At 39.8% G+C, this 9,816-nt stretch overlaps 1 long non-coding RNA gene across 1 annotated transcript; it reads right to left on the bottom strand.

Annotated features, from left to right (window-relative positions):
* Positions 1-899: 899 nt before the first annotated feature.
* Positions 900-1,838, bottom strand: LOC116160939. Its single transcript, XR_004143354.1, has 3 exons — positions 1,762-1,838; positions 1,254-1,304; positions 900-1,198 (listed from the first exon to the last, which is right to left on the bottom strand). It is a non-coding gene; the product is annotated as an uncharacterized LOC116160939 (long non-coding RNA).
* Between the last annotated feature and the right edge of the window lie 7,978 nt (positions 1,839-9,816).

Below are 9,816 nucleotides of genomic sequence, written 5' to 3'. Positions count from 1 at the left end.
TCAACTTGATCGGATATAACTCCTTACATCTCAAAGGCCGACTAGGACGTCTGGATTAGTGATGTTAAAACTTTAAGAGTGAATATCTCGAAAACGAAGTATCGGAAGAGGGTACTCATAAAGGTTAACTGGGACATCAGGACGAGACAATAAAACTGTTGAAAATATAACTTTTGCGAATGTTGTGTCAGGAGAATATACCTAACGTGTTTAGTGTCTCTCTTACTCTTTGCTTTGTCTTACCTACCTGCGTTGCAATTTACCTCTTTTCTTTTCGACTCGCTGTTCTTAAGGAGTTTTAATTTACAAAACGGGATTTTGTGTAGCCGTAACTTAAACTAAAGGCGCCATTCTGTATAGTATCGCAGAGTATGTCCTTAAAATGTGTAAAAGGCTCTCGTTCGTAACTTAGAAAAATATGAAAGGGCCTGTAATGAATGTATCGAAATGATTTCGCTCCAAGTATAAAATTTGTTTACATTCCGCGTGCGCCATGGGGGAAATATTGAAATTTGCAGGATCCCCAAACCGGCAGTTCCATTATCTTGATTTCGTAAACTTCCTGAAAATGTAAAGGAGAAGGAAATAATATCAACGTGGAACTCGCGAAAACATATTCCGCATCTTTTCCAATAATATTTGAAATGAAGCCGCACAGATGCGACACATCTCATAGTTTTTTGGTAATTTATTCGGAAAGTTTTTCTTGCGCCCAGAGAATTTAACATTTTCGAACTTGTCGAATGCGTCTCGAACGGTTCGGCTTCTTATTCGCATTTTTCGTTGCAACTGTTGCGGGTTGCAATGCGGTAGTAGGGGGCAACCGCAAAAATTGCACAGGGTCAGTTACTGCGATAGTTTGGTTTGCAGAAAATTAAAACATCGATTAATAGCACCAATACATTTATTCCTCACTCTTTTCAACACTAAAACAATCATATTAAAATCTACCTATTAAAAGCACATAAATTCACATGTTACAATAACGTAAATTATGTACACATTTGAGCTACCTTCACGATTGTCTAGAAATTTGCTTGTCACCTACGATAACTAATCACCAGGAGAAGGGCTAAGAGCCGGAGGTGGATTGATCCCTTCGCCCAACATCCGGTTCCGGTGAGAACTATCTCCAAGGGAGCGGGTCGCGCGCTAGGCACGTAGTTATTCAGGTGAGCGTCTCTTAAGGGGATGTTTACTGAAACAAAACGATACCGGGTTAGGGGCGGATTTATTCTTATCGAGGTAGGTACCTTCCGTGATGAGGATTAGCGGCGTCGGTAGATATGTCCTGACTGTAGTCTCTGGAACAAGAAAAATTTTACTAATTTGTGGTCAAATGATATAGCCATTTTTTTTGTGCAGAGAAAAGACGCGTTCATGCGAACCATTACGGAATTCAATTAACCCCCGATGAAAAAGGGGGCCGAAAGAGCGATGATCGAAAACACTTAACGACGTCAGTCATTCCTCTCGCATCTGTGTTTTATGCCGGTTCGATTTCAGTTTTTGATACCCTCTTTCTAAAAATAGAGCGTTTAATTCGTACCTTTCGGCGCGAGCGTTTTCTGCCCTCTCGAACACGGTCCGGTTGTGTTTATTTGCTTCGCGGCACATCCAGAAGGATTCGAAAAGGGAATCGGATTTGGTACGCTTCTCTGCGCGTTTGTTAGCGAAAGTCAAAAGGGGGGAAAATCCGAAATAATGAATTAAAATTGACCTGGGGGGGGGGGGAACGCTACAATACAAAAGAACTCTTACCGATCTCCTTCTCCGTTGTTGTTGTAGGGGTAGTTGTGGACGTCGTCGTCGGAGGCTTCGTCTGCAGCTTGATTTCTACGACAAAAAACTAATAAGGTACTGAATATTCACTTGAAGATGTTAAACTTAAGTTATCGCGAGATTGCCGTTAGCGTTATCTTCGGGTTATACGAGAGAACGATAACTTATGCAACTTAGACACATTAGCGTGTAACGCGCGCATTATTATCCCAATAATGGGACGTGATTTGAAAGTTATTGGAGTCAATGACGCGGTTTACGCCGTTCCGAAACCAATTTCGGGCCGCCCTAATTTTAAATTATTCGTTAACGATTTTAACCCTCGCAATTAATTTATTTTCGAACCGATTCGAACGGATCTCAATTTTATTTACGTTCGATGGATCAGGGGTTGAAACTATATTATTTATTATTATATTAAATACTTAAAGAACCACTTCGGCCATCTTCGACAACGTTCGATCCACTCCGGATCGTTATTAGCCGAGCTTTGCCGAAGCCTCAACTGCGATGCGCCCGCCAGTCTTCGACAAAAATTCCTGCCTGCACCGGAACCAACGGACATCGTCACGGAATCAAGTGATCCTACCCCCACGTCCGAGAAGTAGAAGTTCGTGAAGTCTCGGCGGTAAATCCGGGAATGTAATTGACCTTGAGTGACCTCCAGAAGAGGGCATTGCCCTTCTAAGACCTTGAAAATGTAATCTGACATAACAAAAAATGGGTTCATTGCCCTTGGATGACCTCGAAAATGTAATTAGACAGCACGATTGAGGTCATTGACCTTAGATGATAATATTATTTAACACCCTGAGGCGAATGACCTTGTATTCCCATAAGAATGTAACTAACACCATATCAATTGAGGTCATTGACCTTGTAAATGTAATTTGACACCCGAAAAAAATTGTAATATAAAAACTAGAGTTTGTCCTTTGAGTTTTACCGCGACCTACTTTCCAAGGTCAACCACCACGTGGCACGTGACTTTCACCTTGAGCTACTTTGCAAGGTCGCCACCAGGTGGCGCGCGAGCTTGAAGTGGTCCAAAATTTCCCCTGTATAAACTGCTCGTGTACCGCAGCCCAAGCAAACCGTTCAGAACGGAGGAACTAGACGACCTTTTGCCCCTATGCAAGTGCTCAGCGGCATTATACTAAGGCAGCACGTCCGGAAGACACCTGGACACGACCTGGACGCCCGTCGCGACGCGCACTTCCTTCACTTCAGCACCCGCGCCGTCACCAGGGTAGTCATTTTCCGCACCAGCCGCAAAGTGCCCCAGTGTTTCGCGTGCCAAAGATTCGGCCACTCCAGCGTGAACTGCGGCTTACACCATGATGCCTTCGATGCGCTAAAAACCACCTGGCGTCGGACCGCAGGAGGAAGCAAGAGCAAATTGCTCCGAAAGCCATCCAAATCGATTCGTACTTTTTCGATCAGATCTCTCAATCAAAAGTTATGGACTAAATAAAAATTTCAACTATATATATATATATATATATATATATATATTATATATATATATAAATATATATATTTATAAAGTTCAAAGGGCTGTAACTTCTGATCTAGTAGTCCAATCTTGGAACTGTTTGAAATTATGGATTCTATAGGCCACATTCTATAAGAAAATGTTTTTTCCCGGTCGATCTGCGACAATTTTTTTTGCCGGCCTCAAAAAAGGCAGTGTAATAATACCTTCCTTTTTTCCCAAAAATCTACTGCTCCAAAATTTCTCGGGAAAACACTTTTTCTCACTAATTTTGGTGCGTAGAATCCAAATCGATTCGTACTTTTTCGATCAGACCTCTCAATCAAAAGTTATGGACTAAATAAAAATTTCGATAATATATATATATATATGTATATACAGGGTGATTCCTATAGTACCTGCCACCGTTTGGGAGCGTGTAGGTGGTGCGTAGGGGAGTATTTTGATATAGGACACTTGGGGTCGGAAATCTAAAATAAGGGTGCCAGAGCCAAATTTACCTTCTGGAATTTCGCGCCTGTAGGTAGGCAACCCAACCGGCCGGCGGTGCACACGGAGCGATCTCAGGCGGCGATGTGTGGCTGACACTTGATCAGAATTTTGTTTAAACCCACGAAATCCCGTCTGCAACGACGCGTATCAAGTGAATAAACACTATGGCAATAGTATAATAATAGTTGGCTAGATGTAGGAAGTGCATTGAGAACAACGGTGGCCACGTTGAACACTTGTAAACGTTATTGCTTTTGACTGTCGTTTTCCCTCCTTCCCTCCCATGTCGCTTCCTCGCGCTAACTCGCTCTGCATCGCTCCGCGCGAAATGTCGATCGGTTGGGTTGCCTACATACAGGCGTGAAATTCCAGAAGATAAATTTGGTTCTGGCGCCCTTATTTTAGATTTCCGACCCCAAGTGTCTTATATCAAAATACTCCCCTAGGCACCCCCTATACGCTCCCAAACGGTGGCAGGTACTATAGGAATCACCCTGTATATATGTGGGCTTTAGGAATATGTTGAACAAATCGGATTTTAGATTTTACAAACTATTTTGTTCTGACGTTAATGTTTCACCTAGATCAAAACCAATGACACTTCTTCGCAGCAACTGTTAGTACTCTTTAAGGTGTCATTATTAATTTTTTAATCCGACGTTTCGTCTTTGTTGAACCATCATTAACTTAATTTTTTTAATACGTCCCTGATATTTCTATACCATATTTGTAAAGCCCTTTTTATTCTGAATTCAATTATGAATAGCACTTAATGGTTTAAGTGCGGTTTAGAGTTTTTTCGGGCTTCATTATGAACATTCCTTCCTTCTTTTCTTTAAAATTCACGTCATCCACTTCTCACCTCCTCCCCCCTCATCCAGCATCTCTCTTCTATTGGTGGAGATGAAAGGGCATCTCCACCTCCGTACAGTTCCAGAACATGTCCTCTTCTTTCTCTCCGCATATTCTACATTTTCTATCTCCTTTTTGTCTCCATTTCTCTTTCTCTCTCTTCATCTGCTCATCTGAATCTCTCTACTGTTTTAATATTTTTACTTCCTTCCCACAAATATTTTAATAACCATTCTATTATTAGGTGTTTATAATTACTGCTTTCGCATACGCCCTCTACGTCATGTTGTTTTGCCAGCGCATTTTCCATCTTTTATCGTACTCCTCTCCTGCTTTCGACCTCATCCCGTCCATATCCATTTCTTTGTTTGTTTCTTCCGTTCCTACAGGCGCCCGCATGAAGATACGGTTGGGATGATGGGCATCCCTGTCTTAGTCCTTTACACCTTTCCGCCCTTTTTTTTCTAATTCCGTTCCCACCAATCTGTGTAATACATATATGCAGTCGATCGACCCCTCCCTTTTCTGCTGCCCATTTTCTAGTCTTTCGTTCACGGATCATTCCATAGATCCTATACGCCCTAGTTATTATAGTAATTCTCCTATAGTTTCCCACACAATCTTTGTTCTCTCTTATGAAAATAGGCACGATTACCCCTTTGGGTAAACCCCCTCCTTTCCACACCTTGTTTTTGTTTACTAGATGACTCATCCTTTCCTTGACCCTATCTGAGGCGAAAACTCATTACCTATCTCATCTCCCCCATCCCGCTTTCCCTTTCTTCAGTCTTTAATTGCTGATCAATCTCTTCTCTTGTTATCTCATCTCCTTCAACCTCCTCTCTTCCTACCTATTCCATAGCCTCCTGCTTTCCTTGTAACTTAACAAAATGTTTTTTTAGATTCCTGTAATTGTTTTTCTCTCCCACTATTTTTCTTTTTTCCTATGTTTATCACGTTCCAAAAATCATTTTATGTTTTATTTCCTTGATTTGCTCTTCGCCTTCTTTCTGCTTTTTTTACATTTTCTTTTGTACTTTTTTTCTGTTCTCTCTCTTTCCCCCTTCTTTCTTTTTCAATAATTTCTCTCTTCTATACACTATTTGGCCCACCCCTCTTTAATTTTTCCCTCATTTTCCCATTCACTTATTTCGTTCCACATTATTGCTTTTTTTAATACTCACTTTATTCCACTCCTTCTCTGTGTTCCCTCTTATTCTTCTGGTATCCTTCTATTTCTCCACCGTGTCTCTTGTTATAACTGTATCTTCCTTCGTCTTGTTGTCTTTTCATTTCTTGACCTTCTTATCTTCCCTTTTAATCTCAATTACATATGTTGGTGATCAGATTCTATCCTTGATTCAACCTTGAATTCATCTATTTTCGCCAGTATTTTTCATTTCACATTATGTAATCAATTACCGACTTCCCTCTTCCTCCCATGTATGTGAATTACCGGTTCTCTCACCCTCTCATTTCTGATAATTATCTCTTGATTTTGTATATTGTGGTCCTCTTTCCATCTCTATCCATTTTCCTGTATACTGCCATTAAAATGAATCTACACCCCCCTCCCCCTTTTTTTTTCATGTACCATATTTTCTATTTTATTTCTTCTGTGTTGTATATCGTTATCGCTCACATTGTCTTTCTTCAGTCGTTTGACTTGTATTCTTTCCTAGCTCTCTATTCCTAGCCCTGTTAAAATACCCCCTTTTCTTCGCGATACATTATATTCATACGGAATTGCTTTATTTTCTTCCAATTATTTTCTTTTGCCCATGATTCTACCATTCCCACGACATCATATCCTCTTACAAACTTTCAGAATTGAGAGAGAATCTTTGCCAGATACCCCCGCTACATTCCAGAATATCATTTTCATGTTTCCCTTCTGTTGGGTGCTAACAACTTTTTCGGGAAATCCCAAACGTTTTTCAAGTTATGTGCAGGTCCTGCATCAACATGTACTAATTATTACACAATAAATTAAACACGTATTTTAAAAAATTAAATCAATGGTGATTCCGCAGAGACGAAACGTCAAATTAAAAAATTAACAACGTCACATTAAAGAGTATGAAAAGTTGCTGTGGAGAATATAGTCATTAGTTTTGCTTTAGGTCAAATATTAACACCAATAAAAAATAGTTAGGCCGTCCCTTGATAAAGNAACGAAATTTGTCTTCGAAATATATTTGTGGGAGAAGGGAAAAGACCTCCTCGACTATTATGTTCTCCTGGTAGCCGGATAAAATTTTGCAAGAATTTTCTGATTGTCCCCTCGTGTATTAGGAGCTGAAACACCTCCTCGCACATTATAACCTCCTGATACCAAATTGGAAAAGATTTAAAACGAAATTTGGCTTCGAAATATTTTTGTGAGTGATGGGAAAAGACCTCCTCGACTATTATGTTCTCCTGGTAGCCGGACAAAATTTTAAAAGAATTTTCTGATTGTCCCCTCGTGTATTAGGAGCTGAAACACCTCCTCGCACATTATAACCTCCTGATACCAAATTGGATCAATTTAAAACGAAATTTGGCTTCAAAATATTTTTGTGGGAGAAGGGAAAAGACCTCCTCTACTATTATGTTCTCCTGGTAGCCGGACAAAATTTTGCAAGAATTTTCTGATTGTCCCCTCGTGTATTAGGAGCTGAAACACCTCCTCGCACATTATAACCTCCTGATACCAAATTGGAAAAATTTAATATGAAATTTGGCTTCGAAATGTTTTTGTGAGTGATGGGAAAAGACCTCCTCGACTATTATGTTCTCCTGGTAGCCGGACAAAATTTTGCAAGAATTTTCTGATTGTCCCCTCGTGTATTTGGAGCTGAAACACCTCCTCGCACATTATAACCTCCTGATACCAAATTCGAAAAGATTTAAAACGAAATTTGTCTTCGAAATATATTTGTGGGTAATGGGAAAAGACCTCCTCGACTATTATGTTCTCCTGGTACCCGGACAAAATTTTAAAAGAATTTTCTGATTGTCTCCTCGTGTATTAGGAGCTGAAACACCTCCTCGCACATTATAACCTCCTGATACCAAATTGGAAAAGATTTAAAACGAAATTTGTCTTCGAAATATATTTGTGGGAGAAGGGAAAAGACCACCTCGACTATTATGTTCTCCTGGTAGCCGGACAAAATTTTAAAAGAATTTTTCTGATCGTCCCCTCGTGTATTAGGAGCTGAAACACCTCCTCGCACATTATAACCTCCTGATACCAAATTGGAAAAATTTAAACGAAATTTGTCTTCGAAATATTTTTGTGGGAGAAGGGAAAAGAACTCCTCGACTATTATGTTCCCCTGGTAGCCGGACAAAATTTTAAAAGAATTTTCTGATTGCCCCCTCGTGTATTAGGAGCTGAAACACCTCCTCGCACATTATAACCTCCTGATACCAAATTGGAAAAGATTTAAAACGAAAATTTGGCTTCGAAATATTTTTGTGGGTAATGGGAATAGACCTCCTCGACTATTATGTTCTCCTGGTAGCCGGACAAAACTTTAAAAGAATTTTCTGATTGTCCCCTCGTGTATTAGGAGCTGAAACACCTCCTCGCACATTATAACCTCCTGATACCAAATTGGAAAAATTTAAAACGAAATTTGGCTTCGCAAAAATGTTTGTGGGTGATGGGAAAAGATCTCCTGGACTATTATGTTCTCCTGGTACCCGGACAAAATTTTAAAAGAATTTTCTGACTGTCCCCTCGTGTATTAGGAGCTGAAACACCTCCTCGCACATTATAACCTCCTGATACCAAATTGGAAAAATTTAAAACGAAATTTGGCTTCGAAATATATTTGTGGGAGAAGGGAAAAGACCTCCTCTACTATTATGTTCTCCTGGTAGCCGGACAAAATTTTAAAAGAATTTTCTGATTGTCCCCTCGTGTATTAGGAGCTGAAACACCTCCTCGCACATTATAACCTCCTGATACCAAATTGGAAAAAATTTAAAACGAAATTTGTCTTCGAAATATATTTGTGGGAGAAGGGAAAAGACCTCCTCGACTATTATGTTCTCCTGGTAGCCGGACAAAATTTTAAAAGAATTTTCTGATTGTGCCCTCGTGTATTAGGAGCTGAAACACCTCCTCGCACATTATAACCTCCTGATACCAAATTGGAAAAATTTAAAACGAAATTTGGCTTCGAAATGTTTTTGTGAGTGATGGGAAAAGACCTCCTCGACTATTATGTTCTCCTGGTAGCCGGACAAAATTTTTAAAGAATTTTCTGATTGCCCCCTCGTGTATTAGGAGCTGAAACACCTCCTCGCACATTATAACCTCCTGATACCAAATTGGAAAAGATTTAAAACGAAATTTGGCTTCGAAATATTTTTGTGGGTGATGGGAAAAGACCTCCTCGACTATTATGTTCTCCTGGTAGCCTGACAAAATTTTAAAAGAGTTTCCTGATTGTTCCCTCGTGTATTAGGAGCTGAAACACCTCGCACATTATAACCTCCTGATACCAAATTGGAAAAGTTTTAAAACGAAATTTGGCTTCGAAATATTTTTGTGGGTGATGGGAAAAGACCTCCTCGACTATTATGTTCTCCTGGTAGCCGGACAAAATTTTAAAATTTTCTGATTGTCCCCTCGTGTATTAGGAGCTGAAACACCTCCTCGCACATTATAACCTCCTGATACCAAATTGGAAAATATTTAAAACGAAATTTGTCTTCGAAATATATTTGTGGGAGAAGGGAAAAGACCTCCTCGACTATTATGTTCTCCTGGTAGCCAGACAAAATTTTAAAAGAATTTTCTGATTGTCCCCTCGTGTATTAGGAGCTGAAACCCCTCCTCGCACATTATAACCTCCTGATACCAAATTGGAAAACATTTAAAACGAAATTTGTCTTCGAAATATATTTGTGGGAGAAGGGAAAAGACCTCCTCGACTATTATGTTCTCCTGGTAGCCGGACAAAATTTTTAAAGAATTTTCTGATTGCCCCCTCGTGTATTAGGAGCTGAAACACCTCCTCGCACATTATAACCTCCTGATACCAAATTGGAAAAGATTTAAAACGAAATTTGGCGTCGAAATATATTTGTGGGAGAAGGGAAAAGACCTCCTCGACTATTATGTTCTCCTGGTAGCCGGACAAAATTTTAAAAGAATTTTCTGATTGTGCCCTCGTGTATTAGGAGCTGAAACACCT

This window comes from Photinus pyralis, unplaced genomic scaffold (assembly GCF_008802855.1).
Source record: "Photinus pyralis isolate 1611_PpyrPB1 unplaced genomic scaffold, Ppyr1.3 Ppyr1.4_LG10, whole genome shotgun sequence".
Lineage (NCBI taxonomy): Eukaryota > Metazoa > Arthropoda > Insecta > Coleoptera > Lampyridae > Photinus > Photinus pyralis.
Note: the sequence above shows the minus strand (reverse complement) of the source record. Positions and strands in the feature narration are given on the sequence as shown.